The following is a 21,226-nucleotide window of genomic DNA, read 5'->3' as shown; positions in this document are numbered from 1 at the left end:
ATTGGCGTTCCCGCTTATAAGACCTACACTTGAAACCTCATCTCCCATGAGCCAGGCACTCACAAGAGCCCCATGAAGTTGATGAGGTGAAGGACGGCAAGTTCATCCTCTTCTCTATCCAACTCCCTTTCCCTAACAGCACAAAAGCTTTAAAAGATTGAAAATCCCCAGCGAGAAGAACAGAATGTTTTTAAATCGAGTGGTTATTCATTTACTTGCATAAAACATTTTTTTGTCTGGTGAGACTCAACACACTGTCATTTTTCAATAATAAGCCTCATCACTTTAGAACACCATTATCTTTCCTTAGTCAACAAGCTTTCAGAAACCAGCACTCCTACAGAAAAGACCTTCTCCTGCCAGGGTCACAGATGCTAGGAATTTTTAAACTGAACTCTAGCTACCATCAAATTCTTTCTTGCAGTCTACGTCACTTAAAAATCACCCACACAGTCCCCTTAAATGAGAAATCATGATGGTTCATGACTAATCCAACCCATGTTCACACATAACTGTGATTTCACGCATTTGGTTTCTTTTTTAATTTTAGGGATGCTGTGATCGAGCTATGGCCACAGAAACCTTAATTACAATCAACCAACCTGTAGTTGAACTTAAATTGAACTGTATACCTGACTGATAATTTTAGGATGCTATTTAAAGCCAGTAAGGCATAAAATAAATACTAATTTCTTACAGATAAAATATTAATAAATACATACATAAGTATATGTATACAAAAGAGTTGTTATATATTGGAGAATATAAAATAAAGGTAAAATATTAATAGCCCTCTTTTCCTCCTAAACTGTCTGCTTAGCCACTGCTTAACCATAATCACTTTACACATTACATCAAATCCCTAAGACAAGATTAGTACATGCATTGTCAACATCTGGTCTATAGCTAGAAACGATGTCCTAACATTAAAAAAAAAAAGTAAAGTATATTTAAAATAACCTAAAGTATTAAAACTGCTAAAATTCTAAATTGCATGTCTATATATTTGTTTTATCTTCAATTCTGAAAGTACTTTAAGTTCTAAGGGAGGAGGAGGTGAGTTTTCATAATTCAGTTAATTTAACTTACAATAAAGTAAGGCACTCAAAATGTATAGATGGACGTTCCTAGCCCCAGATATGTAAATATTTATACCAGTATTATTATTTCTAAATAGAACTACACATTCAGTAATCAGCATATCAGTGAAGATGCCCTTTTATTTTATAAAAATGAATAATCTCCCCCACTAGAAAGCAAGCTATATGAGCGAAAGAACTTCAATTTATTCATCTCTGTACATTCAGTGCCAAGAGTGCTTGTCTGCCACATAATGGGCACACAATAAATATTTGTTGAATGAATGAGCTGATATAAAAAATACCATATATCAGATTCAGCCACACCCAAGAATTTATTACCCAGCACTTCTCCACTTTTTTATTTTATTTTTTTTAGATTTTATTTATTCATTTTAGAGAGAGGAAGAAAGAGAGAGAGAGAGAGAGAGAGAGAGAAGGAGAGAGGAGCAGGAAGCATCAACTCCCATATATGCCTTGACCAGGCAAGCCCAGGGTTTCGAACTGGTGACCTCAGCATTCCAGGTCGACACTTTTATCCACTACGCCACCACAGGTCAAACACTTCTCCACTTTTGATACCATTAATTCAAAGACTCCGCTTCAAGTACAACCCCTGTCCTTCTAGGCTTACCACACTGGTTCTCAGACCTCATGAGGAAGGGTTCATTTTTCCATAGTTCCTTCTACTTAGGCCCTGTCAGCTCCCTCCTGTCTTTACTTCCTTTCCTAGACAGTCTGGATTCTATTGTTGTGACTGCACTCTTGTCAATGTCCTCAATAACCCATCTTTTCATTACAAATATCTGATAAAAGCGTAATCCTGGAAGTGCCCAAGTGTTGTGCCTTTATGACTGGGACTCCTGAGATCTACTGGCAAAAATAAAAATCACAATCTGGTGGATTATTATTATCAATATAAATTCTTAGTCACTAAGCTTGCCTCAACACTGCTTAACACTCCAAATATGCATCCCTGGTCCTAATTTCCTCTCTGGTCACTGTGATAACTATTTCAAACCTTCCTCAGGGACTTCAAATCTCCAGCCCTAAACCTTGCCCCATCTCAGCCATTGCTCTAAGAAGATGACTTTTCATCTTACATCACAGAGAAATAAAAATGCCCTCAGGTAAATTCCTGCTGTCAAATCTATAAACTTATTTTAATTTATATCTATTCAATTTTTGTTCTTCCAACACTAATGTCCTTCCCCTTGCTTAAGGGTAACCCCTCTACCTCATTCTGGATCCTTTTCCATCTGGCATAATGACTCTGTCCTGTAAGGACTTTGTTTTATCAATTATCCCTTTCTTCCCATCAGCTTTTAAAGATTTCTAAATCTCTTCTAAATTAAAGGAAAAAAAATCTCTGGATCTCAACCCTTCCTTTACCACCACCCCCTCTCTGCCCTTCAGAGCCAAATTTCCCTAAGGAATTGCCTATATTCATTGCCTCCATTTCCTCATATCCTAATCATTCCTTAACTCATCAAAGTCTAGAATCCCCTTCCCTTTCCTGAAATTTCTCTAAGGTCACCAAGAACCTTCTAAATCCAATGGACAATAGTCTTTACCTTTGCAGACCTCTCTGAATCTTTAGCACCCTTGACCAGTTTTTGATGGAGCCATTCCATTTTGGAAAAACATATCCTACTGCTATTCAAGTATATACATACATATATATATATATACATATATATATATACATATATATATATATATATATATCATAAGAATGTTTGATGATTGAACCAGCAAAACAAAACAAAATACAACTATTTAAACATCTACCAATAGGAAACTGATTAAATAAATTATGGTATATACATTTAATGGAATATAATGTCATTATTTAAAAAAAGAAAGAAGTACCTGGGTTCGATTCCCGACCAGGGCACACAGGAGAAATACCCATCTGTTTCTCCTCCCTTCCCCTTCTCCTTTCTCTCTGTCTCTCTCTTCCCCTCCCACAGCCAAGGCTTCATTGGAGCAAAGTTGGCCTGGGCGCTGAAGAAGGCTCCATGGCCTCTGCCTCAGGCACTAGAATGGCTCTGGTTTCAATGAAGCAATGCCCCAGATGGGCAAAGCATCACCCCCTGATGGGCATGCTGAGTGGATCCCTGTCCAGTGCATGTGGGACAGACGTCAGACAGACGTCTCTCTGCCTCCCCTCTTCTCACTTCAGAAAAATACCAAAAAAAAATGAAGTAGTTCCATATATACTGACATTGAAAGCTTGTCACAAATATTAAGGAAACAATACAGTGCAACACATATGTTATGATTGATTCTATTTGTATGTTTTTAATTTTTATGTGTAGGCAGGAAGAAAGGAAGGGAGGAAGGAAAGAAGGAAGAAAGAAAAGAAGAAAATATTTACACAGGCATGGAAAATGTCTGGAAAGACACACAAATTTAATATTGTCACTTCTGGGGAATAGGATATGGTAAGGAGAACAGAAGACTTACATGTTATGTTTTACTGGGTCAAGTAATAAAAAATATATAGTCAGTCCTTATGTACACCAACATTTCCAAAGTAGGTAAGAAAGAAGTTCAAATGAGATCAAAAGGGAATGGCCTGACAGACTGGGTGAAATCTATTTTAGTGTTTGCAGAGCTAAGGGAAAATAAAGAGAAAGGTGAATAATTTCAAACACGGAAAGAGAGATAGTTTAAAAACAAGGAGAAATAAGTATCCAATAGACGAAGAGCAGACACAGATAATTATTGAAGGAAGATCAAATGACCAACACATAAAAAAAGTAAAAGTTTCACTCTTACTAGTAATAAGATTTTTTACTTGTGCCTATCAATTCAGCAAATTTTTAAAAAGACAATATTCAATTTTAAAGAGGGAAGATGTAGGGAGTAATTTCATACTTAGTTGGCAAATGTTAATTAGTAAACCTTTTAGTGAAAACAATATGACAATCTGATTTCTTAAAAAAAAACTGAACGTCATAGAACTATCACAATTGTGATTAAATTATTGATTATGTGAGACATTGTTTAACACATACCTCCTCAGTTGGAAAAAAAAAAAGGCATCATCTACCCATCCATTTTTTAAAAAGACCAGCATCTCTCTTCTTCACTACATCTCAAAATCACCTAGCCTAGAAAATGGCACATTGTAGGCCCTCAGTAAATCAACCTATATTTTCTTATAAATTGCAAGCAATTGTTTAAAGACACTGATACTGCCTGACCTGTGGTGCTGCAGTGGATAAAGCATCAACCTGGAATGCCGAGGTCACCAGTTCAAAACCCTGGGCTTGCTCGGTCAAGGCACGTATGGGAGTTGATGCGTCCTGCTCCTCCCCCCTTCTCTTTCTATTCCTTTCTCTCTCTCTCTCTCCTGTCTCTCTAAAATTAATAAATAAAATCTAAAAATAAAAAATCTATATTACAACACTGATACTAAAGCTATTCTTATACCTGACTTGATAGAGCTACAAACAAGGAACAGTGTAGATGCCATGGAAATTTCCCATGTAATAAGAATTACTTGAGTTCTAGTTAGATTTGGATAGTCACACATATGAAAGCCACAGTGGTCCATCATTTCAACTATTCTGCCAACAGTGTTCAATCTTCTGCCTTCTTATATTTCTGTTACAGTCACCTAGAAAAATACTCAAACTAGACTGTCCACACTCTGTTTCTACACCTAGGCTGATGAGTGATGGAGAGAATGGATACGAGGTTCTGTAATTTGGGGCAGAGACACATTTAAGTTATCCAAACCCTCTTGGCTCATTATAAAGAGGCAATTTTGCCCTGGCCAGTTGGCTCAGTGGTAGAGCGTCGGCCTGGCGTGCAGGAGTCCCGGGTTCGATTCCCGGCCAGGGCACATAGGAGAAGCGCCCATCCGCTTCTCCACCCCTCCCCCTCTCCTTCCTCTCTGTCTCTCTGTTCCCCTCCCGCAGCCAGGGCTCCATTGGAGCAAAGTTGGCCCGGGCACTGAGGATGGCTCCATGACCTCTGCCTCAGGTGCTAGAGTGGCTCTGGTCACAACAGAGCAATGCCCCGGATGGGCAGAGCATCACCCCCTGGTGGGCGTGCCAGGTGAATCCCAGTCGGGCGCATGCGGGAGTCTGTCTGACTGCCTCCCCGTTTCCAGCTTCAGAAAAATACAAAAAAAAGAGGCAATTTGAATGCTACACCTCTAAATAGTTCCTCTTTCCATCCCTCTCAAATGCTATTCCAATCCCACATCACTCATCAAATAGAACCTCCCTCAAAACCTTGTCTTTCCACAGCTCCTTCTTCCTCCACAACCTCATCAATCCTGCCCTTTTTTCTCTCCTGTCTCCATGGAAGAGCCACCTCCCTCTCTCTAAGGCCAATCTTTTCACCTCTTTCACTCTGGAGCCCCCATCCTCTTGTTTTCTCAACGACTTTGCATCATCAAGTTCTGTGCCATCTACACATAAATGGGCTCACCCCCACCTATATTTAAACAAAAACAAAATTAGTTAACATTTTTTACCATAAGAAACATTCTCTCCTTCCCATCACAGCCAAGGCCCTTCAAAGTGTATACCATATTCCTTATCAGTCCTCAGTGCTTATTCTCCAATTCTCTACAATCTGCCTTTTCTCCTCCTGCTGCACTAATCTCATCATTGACCTAATTGCCAAATCTAATGAACATGTTTTTAAATGTTTTATAGTGTGTTTTATCTGATTACAAGAGGGATACACATCACAAACAGAGTTATGACATATGACAGACTAGAGAGAGAAAAAAATTACACTATATACAGGCAATGGGTAGATTTCCTTAATAAATATAATATTCTTGCAAACAAATTAAACATGCAACATATAACCCAAAAGAAAAATGTGCAAAGGATATTAAAGAGCAAATCTCAGGGAGAATGCAAATAGATAACATACATGAAAAGATCCTCTGCCTCACCAGTGATCAGAGAAATGAAAGTTAAATCATTTGGATAGTATTTTTCACCTAGCATATTGGCAAGAATTAAAAAGAATATCCATCTTCAGCAAGGGCTTAAGAAAAGACAATATTAATGGTGACAGTATAAATTCTTCTTAGATGTCACTTTGGCAGTGCCTACTCACATTTTTTAAAATATATGTCTTTTGACATAACAATTCTCCTAATAGAAAGTTATCTCACATAAGTATTTGTGTGTTGTGCATCTTATATCTACATCCATCCTTTATCATTGTGCAAAGATACTTATTTCAGCCTTGGGGTGGCTCAAACGAGGGTAATAAACAAATGAGATATATACATGTGGCAAAATATATGACCAACTTAGAAGTTCAGGTCAACAGGACGTGCTGATAAATTGCATGTTGGGGGTGAAAGAAAGACAGGAATCAAAGGTGACTCTAGGTCCTTGCTTTGAGCAACTGAATGGTGGATGCTGGTGCCATTTTACTGAGATAGGAAAATCTGAGGGAAGGGTTTGGAGCTGTGAAAGAATCAGGAGTCCTGTTTTGACCATGTTACACTTGAGATGTTTATTTGACATCCAAGTAGAGATGTCAAATAGGTCACTGGATAGATGAGGCTGTAGCTCAGAAGAAAGGTTGATGCCTGACCAGGTGGTGGCACAGTGGATAGAGCATCGGACTGGGACATGGAGGACCCAAGTTCTAAACCCTGTGGTCGCTTGCTTGAGCATGGGCTTACCAGCTTAAGCATGGGGTTGCTGGCTTGAGCATGGGATCAAAGACATGACTCCATGGTTGTTGCCTTGAGCCCAAAGGTCACTGGCTTGAAGCCTAAGGTCACTGGCTTTAGCAAGGGGTCACTCTGCTGTAGCCTCCCGGTCAAAGCACATATGAGAAAGCAATCAATGAACAACTAAGGAGACTAAGGAGCCATAACAAAGAATTGATGCTTCTCATCTCTCTCCCTTCCTGCCTGTCTGTCCCTCTCTGTTCCTCTCTCTGTCTCTGTCACAAAAAAAGGGTTGAATCAGAGACACAAATTTTAGAGTGATGAGTGTATCGATACATGGTATTTAAAACCATAGGGCTTAAAAGAAAAACCATAGGACTGGATGAGTGCTTCTAGGAAGATTCTAGATGGCAAAAAGTCCATAGACTGAGCCCTGTGTCACTCCAATGCTGAGAGGTCAGAGAGATAAATTTAGTAGAATAGGGGCTGAGACGAAGTTTTCTGTACAAATGAGTTTCAAAGAACTTAAGACACATCAATTGGTGAAGAATCACATACTGTATTTATCACCATATCAAGGGCCCAATTCCTTCCAAACCTGTATTTTAAGGGATTCTAGTCCTCTTTTCTTTCTATTTCAAAGCACATTTAAAAAGAACAGTACTTTTTATTCCTTCTACATTATGTGTGGTTGACTCACAGTATAACTCTCCTAATACAAAACCAGTCAAGTACCATACAAGTAGCACCCAGCAATGGCTTTTCCATAAAGTTCATAACCCAACAACTACTTCATTTCTAAAAGGCTAAAGAAACTTGAGGTCAGAAACTTAATTTGTGGAATCTTAATCTTTTGGGCTGTTCACTTTCTATTGCACTGTAATTTTCTCCAGCTTCTTATTGAGCTTACCAAATGTCTAAAACATATCAAGACATCTGACAATCCATACCCCCTCCTCTTAGAATAGCCTCCCTTCTTACCCACCAGAAGCATAGCATTTTTACACTTCCACTTTAGACTTCAGAAGTTTCCATCCAGAGACTTGTATCTTAAAAAAGAGAGAGAGAGGAAGTACTTCCAGCTAGGTCATAGTTGTCATCAGGAGTAAAATCTCAAAGCAAAACACTGCAGAAGGAAACTATGAGAACTTGGCCCAGGGAAACTTTACAGCTGGGGTCACAGGCAGGGGTAACTTAGTTTCAGTTCCAGAAGACCATAAAGGAGTACCAATTCCTAGAACAGTAATGTCATTCATTAATTCATTTAACAAAATATTAGCAAGCATCTATGTGTCAGGCCCTGTTATGGAACTTACATTAATGAGAGGGGAAAGGGACAGACAATAAGAAAGAAAAATGAGCCTGGCCTGTGGCGGCACAGTGGATGGAGCATCGACATGAAATCCTGAGGTCGCAGGTTCAGAACCAGGGTTTGGCCGGTCAGGGCACAGACAAGAAGCAATCAATAAATAGCTAAAGTGAAACAACTATGAGTTGATGCTTTTCTCTCTCTCTCTCTCTCTCTCTCTCTCTCTCTCTCTCTCCTTTCTCTCTCAAATCAAATAAAATCTTTTAAAAATAAAAAAAGGAAAATGAATAATATACAAACTATGTTACATTAGAGTAATATGGTAAGGAGGAGACACATAGAAACTTCAGGGAAAGGGTGCATGTTTAAAGGGATGGTTAGAGCCTAACCTGTGGTGGTGCAGTGGATATGGCATCAACCTGGAATACTGAGGTCGCCGGTTCAAAACCCTGCACTTATCTGGTCAAGGCACATATGGGAGTTGATGCTTCCTGCTTTTCCCCCTTTGTCTCTCTCTCTCTCTCTCTCTCTCTCTCTCTCTCTCTCTCTCCTCACTCTCACTCTCTCTCCTCTCTAAATTGAATAAATAAAAAAATAAATAAAAAGGATGGTTAGAGAAGGCCTCACTGAAGTGACATCTAGGCACACATTTCTTGCTGTCAAACTTCAATGCCTCAGAAAGGCATCTTTTGTACTTCAATCCCACCGTCGCCAGACTTAAGGCCCTTAGAGGCAAGGTATTCTCAGTTACTAGCACAAATAGTGTTAATTTCTCATGCTTAAGACAAAAGGAGCTCCAAGATCTAATCATTGCCTTTAAAGAAGTTACACCTTTCAGGTGAAAAAAAGAACGAAGTATGAAAGGTGTTAAGGGCTTTCCTGTGGTGTAAATAAAGTGCTTTAGGATAAGAATAACTGGTAACTCTACTTGGAGGAAGGAATTATGTGTTCAGAAAGGCTGTTCCTGCCTGACCTGTGGTGGCGCAGTGGATAAAGTGTCGACCTGAAACGCTGAGGTCACCAGTTCGAAGCCCTGGGCTTGCCTGGTCAAGGCACATATGGGAGTTGATGCTTCCTGCTCCTTCCACGCCTCTCCCCCCCCCCTCTCTCTCCTCTCTAAAATGAATGAATGAATAAATAAATAAATAATATATCCAAAAAGGATAAATCACAGAAAGGCTGTCCCGAAGGAGGTGACTTTAGAGTTAAATCTTGAATAGGAATTAAGAACAAGAGAGTGATATGGGTGGCCAGTTATCTTTTCAGGAAAAAAATAAAATAAAGAAGAAAGAAGTTTGAGCAAGGATCCAAAGATGAGATCATGGAGAACACTATCCCTGCTTAAAGTCCTCCATCCATCCCACCATAAAACAAGCCAACACTCCCTTCAGGCCCTCTGGCCTGGCTATTGGGAAGTCCTTTTCAGTACCACATTCTCATTTCTCCCTTAGGTGGCAGGAGAGGAAGAGGTTGAGCCAGGCACACATCCCTAGAATCCAGAGTTACCCATTTCTAACTCCAGAACAATCACTGTTGAGCTGGAAGCCCTGGAGATTTCATTCAGCCAGGTACACTCAGGGGTGTGTACTTATAGTGGCAATGTGACAGCTGGACCCTGTTGGAATTGAAATGAAGTGGGTAAGATACTAGTGAGGTAAGTAGTCCAAAGTCTCCACAGTGTGTTCAGGTTGGAGTCAAGGACCAAAACTTGTGTATGCTTCAGCTTGGAAGGGGATTTTTAATCACAGAGGCCTCACTTGGGAGCTATTTAGTGTAACTAACATCTAAGCCAGCAGAGGTGGTGTGACAGAGGATAGGAACACAACTGTGCAGTCAAATGGCCCAGTTCTGCCCCTCTTCTGGTGGGTGATTTGGGGCAAGGCACTTAACCTGAGTCTCCTTTTCATCACAACACAATTATAATTGTAGTGTCTACTATATAGAGTTATCATGAGGATTATATGAGATAATTACTATGTCAAGAAGTATCACAGCGCCTGGCTCAGTGGATTCTAACTACCATTATTAGTAGCAGCCTTTAAGGGGAAAAGCTCAGAGTATCATCTCGAATGCTACATATCCTCACAGGTCAATTAACCCCGAATAGGCCTCCAAACTCCATTTCACTGCTCTGACCTGGAGTGAGTCTCCTGAAGCTGTGTTATCAGAAATGCCCCCCCACCCCCACCAGTTCACAAGCCAAGTTGGTGGTGTTTTTCTACTAGAATTTTCAGTAAGTGTTAAAAAAAATAAAACTACAACAGGAAACTTCCTCAGGGCCTCAACTCTTTGCATCAGACATTGTTGTTCCCCACAAATCAGCAGGTAAACACATTAGGGCATTAATACCTTAATATTAATGGACTTCTGAGGGGTGGAGTTGGGAACCTGAAAAAGCAGAAAATAAGCTAGTTAAAAATAGGGGGTCCAGAGTGTACTGAAGATTAATTTCTGCCACAAATGTTCAGGGTCTAGGGCCAACCCTGCCAAAAGCTGTACTGTGGAACGTTGAGGTCCTCTGGTTCTGAAGAAGTAGGGTACTGGGGGAAGGAAAGTTTAGTTAATGAGAAACAGATCACTTGTTCAAGCTACCAGAATCCGAACCAAAATATTTTACCAGAAAACCAACCATTTCATTCTACCGTATGGGCTGGAGGCGCTCATCTACCCTCTTACAAACCATCGCGGAAGACCTAAGTGTTCTGGGACCTTTCTGAGGGCTCCGGGGACCCTCCTCGCGGAGCAAATCCTGGAAGCCTGCTTGAAGGGTGGCAAGAAAAAGCAGTTGAGCTCCAGAGCACACAGCTGGGTCCCCAGCCCCAAGTGCTGAAGGAGCTCACTCGAGGGCGGAGCGGGGGCCGACCAGCCCGCAGGCAGCCTTTACCTGTGGCGGGCCGGCCGACGTCCAAGAAGACGATGCTGCCCGCCGGCCGGAAGAGGCGCGGGGCAGAGACCACGCGGACGGCCGGGACCTGCGACAGAAAGCAGCGAAAGGGTGGCTCGATGCCTCCCAGGACACAGATCCCGCTAGGAACTCGGCCCCACCCCCGCCCCAGGGCGGCTCTCGGGATGTGCCCCAACTCGGACAGGCGGGAAAAGCCGGCCGTTCGGCGCGGGGCGAGACGGGGGACAGCCAGGGGCACAGCCCGCGTTCGCGACGGGTGGTGTAAGGAAGGCGCCCGGGGAAAGCACACCGGCGGGGAGGGACCGCTCCAAGAGGACGGCAGTGAAGGAATGGAGGTGGCGGTCCGGAGAGGCCAACGGGAAGGGGGAAAGGAAAGGCTGGGAAGCGATGGGGGTAGGGAAGGGCGTAGGGCTCTGAGATGGGGGTGGGGGCGCAGCGAAAAGGGGCTGGGGGTCGGGGAGGGGCCCTGGACCTGGCGCGAAGGGGCGGCCTCTGGCCGCGCACCCACCTGTCACCTGCAACAGGTGCCGCGAGAGGGCGAGACGTCCCAGTGTGGGATTCGGGCCAGGGTCTAAGGCTCCGGAAAGACTGCAACCTCGCTTAGGCGGCTGGCCCTTCTCACCCTCCCGGGAGGCGGAAAAAGCTGCAACTTTCCCTGGAGCGGGGAGGAGCTGGACTCTTAAAGGGACCGCACAGCGCTCCGGGCCCCCCAGTAGGGGACCACACCACCCCAAGGGGAGCTCTGGGAGCCAAAGCCTTAAAGCACTGGAGGGATGCCCTCCCGGGTTAGAAAAGGGAATTTCGGAACTAAGGGTAGGAGGTCTTAGACTAGACCTGACCTTGCTTTCACTTCCATCTGTAGTCACTCTCTCAGATAATAAATTACCTGCCTCTGCCGCTCCAGAGTCAAAAGTTCTCAAACTGTAGTGTATTTTTAGGAAGATGAAGCCTCTAAACCATATAATTTGGGAAGATAAAATATGAGACCATTTTGATCCTTTGACTTTTCCTATTTTGTGACAAAGAAAAATGTCTAAAATAGAAATGTTTTGCAAAAAGATCATAAGACTATATTCACACAGGGACACAACTGGGTAAAACATCGAACTCACTATTAATCAAAGGAGAACAAATTAGAATAAAAATGAGATTCTTTGGCAAAGAATTTTATTTGTTTTAATAACTCGTAATGATGACAAAGTAGCCATCAGACAAGCTCCCTCATTACTGCTGGTAGGAGTGTATGTTGGATAAAAACACTTTTAGACAGCATGTGAGCAGTATTTATCAAGAGGCATTAAAATCTTCATATCTACCCAGATTGCAGAATCCTCTCCCCTTCTTTTCCTCCCTCTCTTTCCCTCTATTCTTCTCAAACAGCCAAGCTCAAGTCCCTCTCAAATGTCATCAGCAATTAAACACGTTCAATTCTTTACTGTCTTTTAAAAACTTCCCCCTAAGTACCCCTGTACGGGCAACTTGATTGAAAATGTACTTTACAGGTACATTTACAATCTCTATTCCCTTTCTTCTTACTCAGCATGGCTTCCTTCCGTAACAATCCACTGAAACTGTTCTCAACAAGATATCCAGCCAATGACCTCCATGCCAAAAAATAAAAAATAAATAAATAAACAAGGCATTCTCAGTCCTTGCCTTGCTTGGCCTCTCCCCTACATTTAACACTGGTAACCATTTCCTCTTCCTTGAAAGTCTTCCTGTGGCATCTATGACACATACTCTTCTGCTTTTCCTCCTACCTCTTCTCAGTCTCCTTTGTAGACTCCACTCTGCTATCTAACCTCTGAAAGCCAGACATTCTCAGGAAAAAGCTACATGTACTTTCTCCTAAATGATATCTTTTAGTCATTTGGTTTTAATTACCATTTATATGGTCACAACTATAACTGTATATATCTGTCTAGACATTGCCACTGAGCTCTGGGTTGTTTTTTTTTTTTAGTGTGAGAGAAAGGCAGAGAAAATTAAGGGAGAGAGATGAGAAGCATCAACTCGTAGTTGCATCACTTTAGTTGTTTATTCATTGCTTCTCACATGTACCTTGACCAGGGGGAGAGAGGGGCTCTAGCTGAGCCAGTGACTCCTTGCTTCCAAGCCAGTGACCTTGGGCTCAAGCCAGTGACCCCATGCTCAAGCTGGTGAGCTTGTACTCAAGCCGGTGACCTAGTGTCCCAGGTCGATGCTCTATCTACTACACCACCACTGGTCAGGCTAAGCTCTACTTTCTTGACATCTCCACTTGGATGTCTTGCAGGCACTTCCAACTCAACATATCCAAAGATGAACGTACCATCTTTTCTCTTAAATTTGCTCTTCCTCCAGTGTTTCTTATCTCAGTATAAAAATTTTTTTAAAAATCAAAATAACAAAACCAAGGCAGAAACTTGGCACCTAACATAGTACCTGACACATAGTAGGCTGTCACTAATAATTATATAATGAATGAATAAATGTGTATTCCACAAAATTTTTGTACAATGATGTTATTGCAGTATTACTTAGAATAATCAAATACTTGGGGGAAAAAAACCTAATGGTTAAGTAAATTAGTGTAGCCATACAATAGAATATTATATAGCTAATAAAATTAATACAGTGATCCCTCCTTATCCATGAGAGATACAGTTCATGAACCCTAAGGGATTTCTGAAACCACAAACAGTGCTGAACCCTATATATACTAGTTTTTCCTCCTATACATACATACCTGTTTACTTAAAGGAAGCACTTTACAGCTTCCCTTTCGTACAAATGGCAGCATCACTATTCTGTGCTTTGGGGTCATTATTAAATATAACAAGGGTTACTTTAACCTAAATACTTTGATACCATGACAGTTGATCTGATAACCAAGAGAGCCAGATATCAATAATAGGCAGGTAGTGTAAACAGCGTGAATATACTAGACAAAGGGATGGTTCACATCCTGGGTGAGATGGAGCAGGACAACATGAAATTTCATCACATTACTCAGAATGGCACACAATTTAAAATTTGTGACTTGTTTATATCTGGAATTTTCCATTTAATATTTTCAGAACACAGTTGACCACAGATAACTGAAAGCATGGAAAGCAAAACCACAGATAGCAGGGAACTATTGTATTTAAACATAGTTCATAATAGGAAAATGCTATGTCTAATATTAATTGTAAGTAGGATATAACATTTATATAAAATATTATCATAAATAATGGAAATAGGTCCATATGTATGGGGGAAAAGGCTATAAGGAAATACGCAAAATATTAATAGTGGCTATTTCTAGGTGTTGAAACTAAATGAGTTTTTCATTTTCTTCCTACTTTTCTGTATTTTTCAACTTCCTTATAATGAGCGTGTATAGCTTTGATAATGTAAAACATCATTTTAAAATGTTTTAATAGAGAAAGAAAAAATCATCTTAATTTTAGAAGACAAAACAGTAAAATTCAGGCCCAGGGTCTACCAAGTGTTTTCTTTCATGCTTGAATCCTTCAATACCTTGCACATAATCTGAAGTTCAAAGAAGCCACTTCAAAAAGGAAATCTTTTCGTTCTGTCTAGCTTTGCCTACTGCATCCTCGAGGCCTCTCTCTGCTTAGCCCTAGGCTTTGAATGTTTTCACCTTCGTAACCTAGCCTGTAGGAACTCAGACCAGGCACTTTTCTCTGCTCCTTCTTCACAGGTGGTGCTTGGCAGGAGCTAGAAACACCCTCAAGCCAGAAGGGACTTCAGAAGACATTTAGTTCAATCTTCTTATTCCGCAGCAAAACTTCCAGATACAATTTCAAATTTTACTTCTTTATACGTGAGCACTTCCTAATTCTCCAAAGTCTACCTCATTAAAGTGTATGTATGATGATCTGGCTTCTTTACTCTAAGACAATATCACTAAACCAGCTGCAAATACAGGGACAAACTTAAACAATGAACCAAAACAAAGTTAGTAATGGCCTGTTTACAGATTCTATGCTTTGCAAACTGCTATCCATTTCTGTTTGATCCTCTTTGTTTGCTACAAGGATCCTGTGCTCAAATTCTTATGCCAAATATTTTGTGGAATCCAATGCAATGCAAGCAAACCAGGGTATCATCTTGTGCAATAATGTAAACAGAAACTTCTGAATTATTATCCTATATATAGTATGTAAGCTCTTATCGCATAGTAAATGTTTGGATTCAATGAGTGGTTCAGTTTTACCACATTGAGGGAGTCTTGGCTGGTGCAAACTGATAGGATAAAGTTTTTTTCTCAGCCCTAGGTGACAGAATGTTTCAGTATTGAGCATGCTCTTTTTGGAAAGTATTAAATATTTTTAAAATACATAAATGTATAATCAATAAAATAACAAGTATATGCACACTACCCAGCTCAAGAAATAAGGCATTACCACTGCAATCAGAACCTTTTATATACACCACCATCCCTAAGTTTTCACTCTCACAGATTTGATCTTGATAATTTCCATGTGTATCTTTATACATTTACCACCTATGTGTCTATCCTTAAATAATATGTACTACTTCACAGAAATAATATTACCATCTGTACTTCATTCAGTTTGCTTTCCTCACTCAACAGTATGCTTATGAAATTCATCCCTGTTAACTAGATCTAATTCATTATCATCACTATAGAGCATTCCAGGCATAACAATATTGTGATTTATATGTGTTCTCTTATTGATCAGATACTTTTCAATTGCCAAAGTCTTAATTCTGGATGCCAGGAGACTCTCTATTTCTTGTTGGGTAATAGTTTACTTTTGAGAAAAAAAAAAAAAAAAAGAAGACTGAACAAAGAAAGAAGGCTTCTTGACCAAGCATATTTAGTACACTAGTGCTCTATAGTGATTACAGGGTATAAAAAGTAGATTCAACCTCTGGTTCAGTCAAATTAAGGGTTTCTCAACCCCCACACTATTAACATTTTGGACCAAATAATGCTTTGGTGTTCACAGCTATCCTGTGCATTGTAGGATGTATAGTAAAATCTATAGCAGAATCTCTGACATCTAACAACTAGACACCAATAATGACAACTAAAACTGTCTCCAGCTATTGCCAAATGTACTTAGTTTAGAACAACTGGTAAAGATGTAATGAGCACCTTTTATATGCAAAGCACTTTAGTAGGTGCTAAGGGAAGAAATAAGATGAATAAACACTGAAATGAAAAACTAAAGTGTCTTTTCATTCAAAGATATGTATTGAGCAGATAATAAATGGAAAGTATATGGTGCTAGGCACTGGAATTTTGGTACCTCTTTCCTCATGGTGTTCACCATTTATTGCATGGGGTGGGTGGAGACATACAAACTATAAATATACAATTATAATACAATGTGAAAAGCACAAAGCTGGGTAGATGTGCAGGTTATGTGGGAATATCTAGCAAGGCCACTTCCTCTAGCCTAGTGGGAAGTGGTCAGTGAAGCGTTCCTGGAAAAAGTAATCTCAAAATATAAATAGGAATTTCCTAGACCAAAAAGGCATTCCAGGCAGAGAAAATAGCATAAACATGAACAAAAGGCTGATTTTAAAAAGATAGCAACAGAGAAAAGAAGTATGAATACAATAAAAAAAAAAACACACACCAAAAGATAGAAAAACAAAAGAGAAGAATCAAACAAGACACAAAACTAATAGAAAGCAATGTATAAAATGGCAATAGGGAACCCACAAGTGTCAATAATTACACTAAATGTAAACAGATTAAACTCACCAATAAAAAGGCACAGAGGCCTGACCTGTGGTGGTGCAGTGGATAAAGCGTCGACCTGGAATGCTGAGGTCGCCGGTTCAAAACCCTGGGATTACCTGGTCAAGGCACATATGGGAGTTGATGCTTCCTCCTCTCTCTCTCTCTCTCTCTCTCTCTCTCTCTCTCTCTCTCTCTCTCTCCTCCTTCTCTCCTCTCTAAAATGAATAAATAAAGTCTTAAAAAATAAAAAAAATAAAAGTTGTCCACTTAAAAAAAAAAAGGCACAGAGTAGCATCCAACTGTGTGCTGCCTACAAGAAACTCATCTAAGCAACAAGGATAAAAACAAATTCAAAGTGAAAGGCTGGAAAACAATACTCCAAGCAAATAACATCCAAAAAAAAGCAGGCGTGGCAATACTCATATCTGATAATGCTGACTACAAGACAGCAAAAGTACTCAGATAAATATGGTCATTTCATAATGACTAAGGGGACGCAGAATCAAGAAGACATAACAATTCTTAATATATATGCACCAAACCAAGGAGCACCAAAATATATAAGACAGCTACTTATTGACCTTAAAACAAAAACTGACAAAAATACAATCATACTTGGAGACCTCAATACACCGCTGATGGCTCTAGATCGGTCATCTAAACAGAGAATCAGTAAAGATATATTGGCCTTAAACAAAACACTAGAGCACCTGATATGATAGACATCTACAGGACATTTCATCCCAAAGTGACTGAGTATACATTTTTCTCCAGTGTACATGGATCATTGCCAAGAATTGACCATATGTTGGGCCACAAAAATAACATCAGCAAATTCAGAAAAATCGAAGTTGTACCAAGCATATTTTCTGATCATAAAGCCTTGAAACTAGAATTCAACTGCAAAAAAGAGGAAAAAAAACGACAAAAATGTGGAAACTAAACAACATACTTTTAAAAAATGAATGAGTCAAAGAAGAAATAAGTGCAGAGATCAAAAATATATATACAGACAAATAAAAATGACAATATAACTCAGAATCTATGGGATGCAGCAAAAGCAGTGATAAGAGGGAAGTTCATATCACTTCAGGTCTATATGAACAAACAAGAGAGAGCCCAAGTGAACCACTTAACTTCACACCTTAAGGAACTGGAAAAAGAAGAACAAAGACAACCCAAAACCAACTGAAGAAAGGAGATAATAAAAATCGGAGCAGAAATAAATGATATAGAGAACAGAAAAACTATAGAAAAAATTAATAGAACAAGGAGCTGGTTCTTTGAAAAGATCAATAAAATTGACAAACCCTTGGCAAGACTTACCAAGGAAAAAAGAGAAAGGACTCATATAAACAACAAAATCCAAAATGAAAGAGGAGAAATCACCACAGATATCGTAGATATACAAAGAATTATTGTAGAATACTATGAAAAACTTTATGCCACTAAAGTCAACAATCTAGAAGAAATGGATAAATTCGAAGAACAATACAACCTTCTTAGACTGAGTCAAGAAGAAGCAGAAAGCCTAAGCAGACCAATTAGTAGGGAAGAAATAAAAAAAACTATTAAAAACCTCCCCAAAAATAAAAGTTCAGGCCCAGACGGTTATACTAGTGAATTCTATCAAACATTCAAAGAAGACTTGGTTCCTATTCTACTCAAAGTCTTCCAAAAAATTGAAGAAGAAGCAATACTTCCAAACACATTTTATGAGGCCAACATAACCCTCATACCTAAACCAGGCAAGGACAGCACAAAAAAAAGAAAACTACAGACCAATATCTCTAATGAATATAGATGCTAAAATACTAAACAAAATACTAGCAAATTGAATAAAACAACATATTAAGAAAATTGCCTGACCTGTGGTGGCGCAGTGGATAAAGCGTTGACCTGGAAATGCTGAGGTCGCCGGTTTGAAACCTGGGCTTGCCTGGTCAAGGCACATATGAGAGTTGATGCTTCCAGCTCCTCCCCCCTTCTCTCTCTCCTCTCTCTCCCTTTCTGTCTCTCTCTCTCCTCTCTAAAAATGAATAAATAAAATAAAAATAAAATAAAATAAAATGTTTAGAAAAAAAAAAAGAAAATAACACATCAGGATCAAGTGGGTTTTATCCGAGAATCTCAAGGATGGTTCAACATACATAAAACGGTTAACATAATACACCATATCAACAGAACAAAGAACAAAAACCACATGATCTTATCAATAGATGCAGAAAAGGCATTAGATAAAATACAACACAATTTTATGTTTCAGACTCTCAACAGAATGGGTATAGAAGGAAAATATCTCAACATGATAAAGGCCATATATAATAAACCATCAGCTAACATCATATTAAATGGCACAAAACTGAAGGCTTTCTCCCTTAAATCAGAAACAAGACAGGGTTGTCCACTCTCTCCACTCTTATTTAATGTGGTGCTAGAGGTTCTAGCCAGAGCAATCAGACAAAACAAAGAAATAAAAGGCATCCATATCGGAAAAGAAGTAAAGGTATCCCTTTTTGCAGATGATATGATCCTATACATCGAAAACCCCAAAGAATCTACAAAAAGACTACTAGAAACAATAAACCAATACAGCAAGGTTGCAGGATACAAAATTAACATACAAAAGTCCACAGCCTTTCTATATGCCAACAATGAAACATTTGAGAATGAGTTAAAAAAATAATCCCCTTCACGATTGCAACAAAAAAAATAAAATACCTAGAATAAACATAACAAAGAATATAAAGGACCTATATAATGAAAACTACAAAGCATTGTTAAGGGAAATCGAAAAAGATTCAATGAGATGGAAGAATATTCCTTGTTCTTGGATAGGAAGAATAAATATAATCAAGATGGCCATATTACCCAAAGCAATATACAAATTTAATGCAATTCCCATCAAAATTCCAATGACATTTTTTAAAGAAATTGAACAAAAAATCATCAGATTTATATGGAACTATAAAAACCTCAAATAGCCAAAGCAATCCTAACAAAAAAGAATGAAGCTGGGGGCATTACAATACCTGAGTTCAAACTATATTATAGAGCCACAACAATCAAAACAGCATGGTATTGGCAGAAAAATAGACACTCAGACCAATGGAACAGAATAGAAAGTCCAGAAATAAAACCACATATATATGGTCAAATAATTTTTGATAAAGGGGCCAACAACACACAATGGAGAAAAGAAAGCCTCTTCAACAAATGGTGCTGGGAAAACTGGAAAGCTACATGCAAAAGAATGAAACTTGACTACAGTGTGTCCCCTTGTACTAAAATTAATTCAAAATGGTTCAAAGACCTAAAAATAAGACCTGAAACAATAAAGTGCATAGAAGAAGACATAGGTTCTAAACTCTTGGACCTTGGTTTTAAAGAGCATTTTATGAATTTGACTCCAAAGGCAAGGGAAGTGAAGGCAAAAATAAATGAATCGGACTACATCAGACTAAGAAGTTTTTGCTCAGCAAGAGAAACTGACAACAAAATAAACAGACAGCCAACTAAATGGGAAATTATATTTTCAAACAACAGCTCAGATAAGGGCCTAATATCCAAAATATACAAAGAACTCATAAAACTCAACAACAAACAAACAATCCAATAAAAAAATGGGAAGAGGACATGAACAGACACTTCTCCCTGGAAGAAATACAAATGGCCAACAGATATATGAAAAGATGCTCATCTTCATTAGTTATTAGAGAAATGCAAATCAAAACTGCAATGAGATACCACCTCATACCTGTTAATTAGCTATTATTAACAAGACAGGTAACAGCAAATGTTGGAGAGGCTGTGGAGAAAAAGGAACCCTCATTCACTGTTGGTGGGAATGTAAAGTAGTACAAACCATTATGGAAGAAAGTATGGTGGTTCCTCAAAAAACTGAAAATAGAACTACCTTATGACCCAGCAATCTCTCTACTGGGTATATACCCCAAAAACTCAGAAATGCCGCGGACCAGCGCGGCTCCAAATAACGGTGCGGAATTGAGGAAACACACTTTGTCAGAACAAAACTGATGGGACCGGGAGGACTCTTCAAACTGCCTGGCAGCATCTGAGTGCCTCACAGCCCCAGTTCGCTTTATTATATAGACCTATGCAAATCAAGGACCCTGATACAAAGTTGCACATCAAAGGCTAAGACAGGAACTCTCCCAAGGCAAAAACAGGATACATTAGTGAAATTTACAAATATCTGAAACAAACAACGAGGCAGAGGAAGGGCATGTATATTGCTTCCTGCAACCCAAGGAAACAAGTGGAGTGGGTGCAAACACTCAGCATCAAAGCCAAATATGGAGATGGAGGGGGGAGAACTTAGCCTTTTGCTAAGCCTTGAATCTGTAATGGCTTCCTGCCATTAACGGTCCACAACACAGAAACATTGATACATAAAGACACATGCAGCCCCATGTTCATTGCAGCATTTTTCACAGTGGCCAAGACATGGAAACAACCAAAAAGCCCTTCAATAGAAGACTGGATAAAGAAGATGTGCCACATATACACTATGGAATACTATTCAGCCATAAGAAATGAT

At 39.5% G+C, this 21,226-nt stretch overlaps 1 protein-coding gene across 4 annotated transcripts in view; it reads right to left on the bottom strand.

The window, feature by feature from the left end:
* SYTL4 (synaptotagmin like 4) overlaps window positions 1-11,587 on the bottom strand; it is a 70,438-nt gene extending 58,851 nt beyond the window's left edge. For 2 of the 4 annotated variants that reach the window (XM_066356950.1, XM_066356954.1), the window contains exons 1-3: window positions 11,467-11,587; window positions 10,938-11,025; window positions 10,403-10,441 (exon numbers count right to left, since the gene is read on the bottom strand). The gene's annotated coding sequence lies outside the window, so the exon portion shown is untranslated. Of the gene's footprint in view, window positions 1-5,440; window positions 5,535-7,729; window positions 7,794-9,559; window positions 9,905-10,402; window positions 10,442-10,937; window positions 11,026-11,466 lie in introns of those variants that run through there. The other 2 variants (XM_066356952.1, XM_066356951.1) reach the window with 2 other exon arrangements.
* Between the last annotated feature and the right edge of the window lie 9,639 nt (window positions 11,588-21,226).

This window comes from Saccopteryx leptura, chromosome X, assembly GCF_036850995.1.
Source record: "Saccopteryx leptura isolate mSacLep1 chromosome X, mSacLep1_pri_phased_curated, whole genome shotgun sequence".
Classification (NCBI taxonomy): Eukaryota; Metazoa; Chordata; class Mammalia; order Chiroptera; family Emballonuridae; genus Saccopteryx; species Saccopteryx leptura.
Note: the sequence above shows the minus strand (reverse complement) of the source record. Positions and strands in the feature narration are given on the sequence as shown.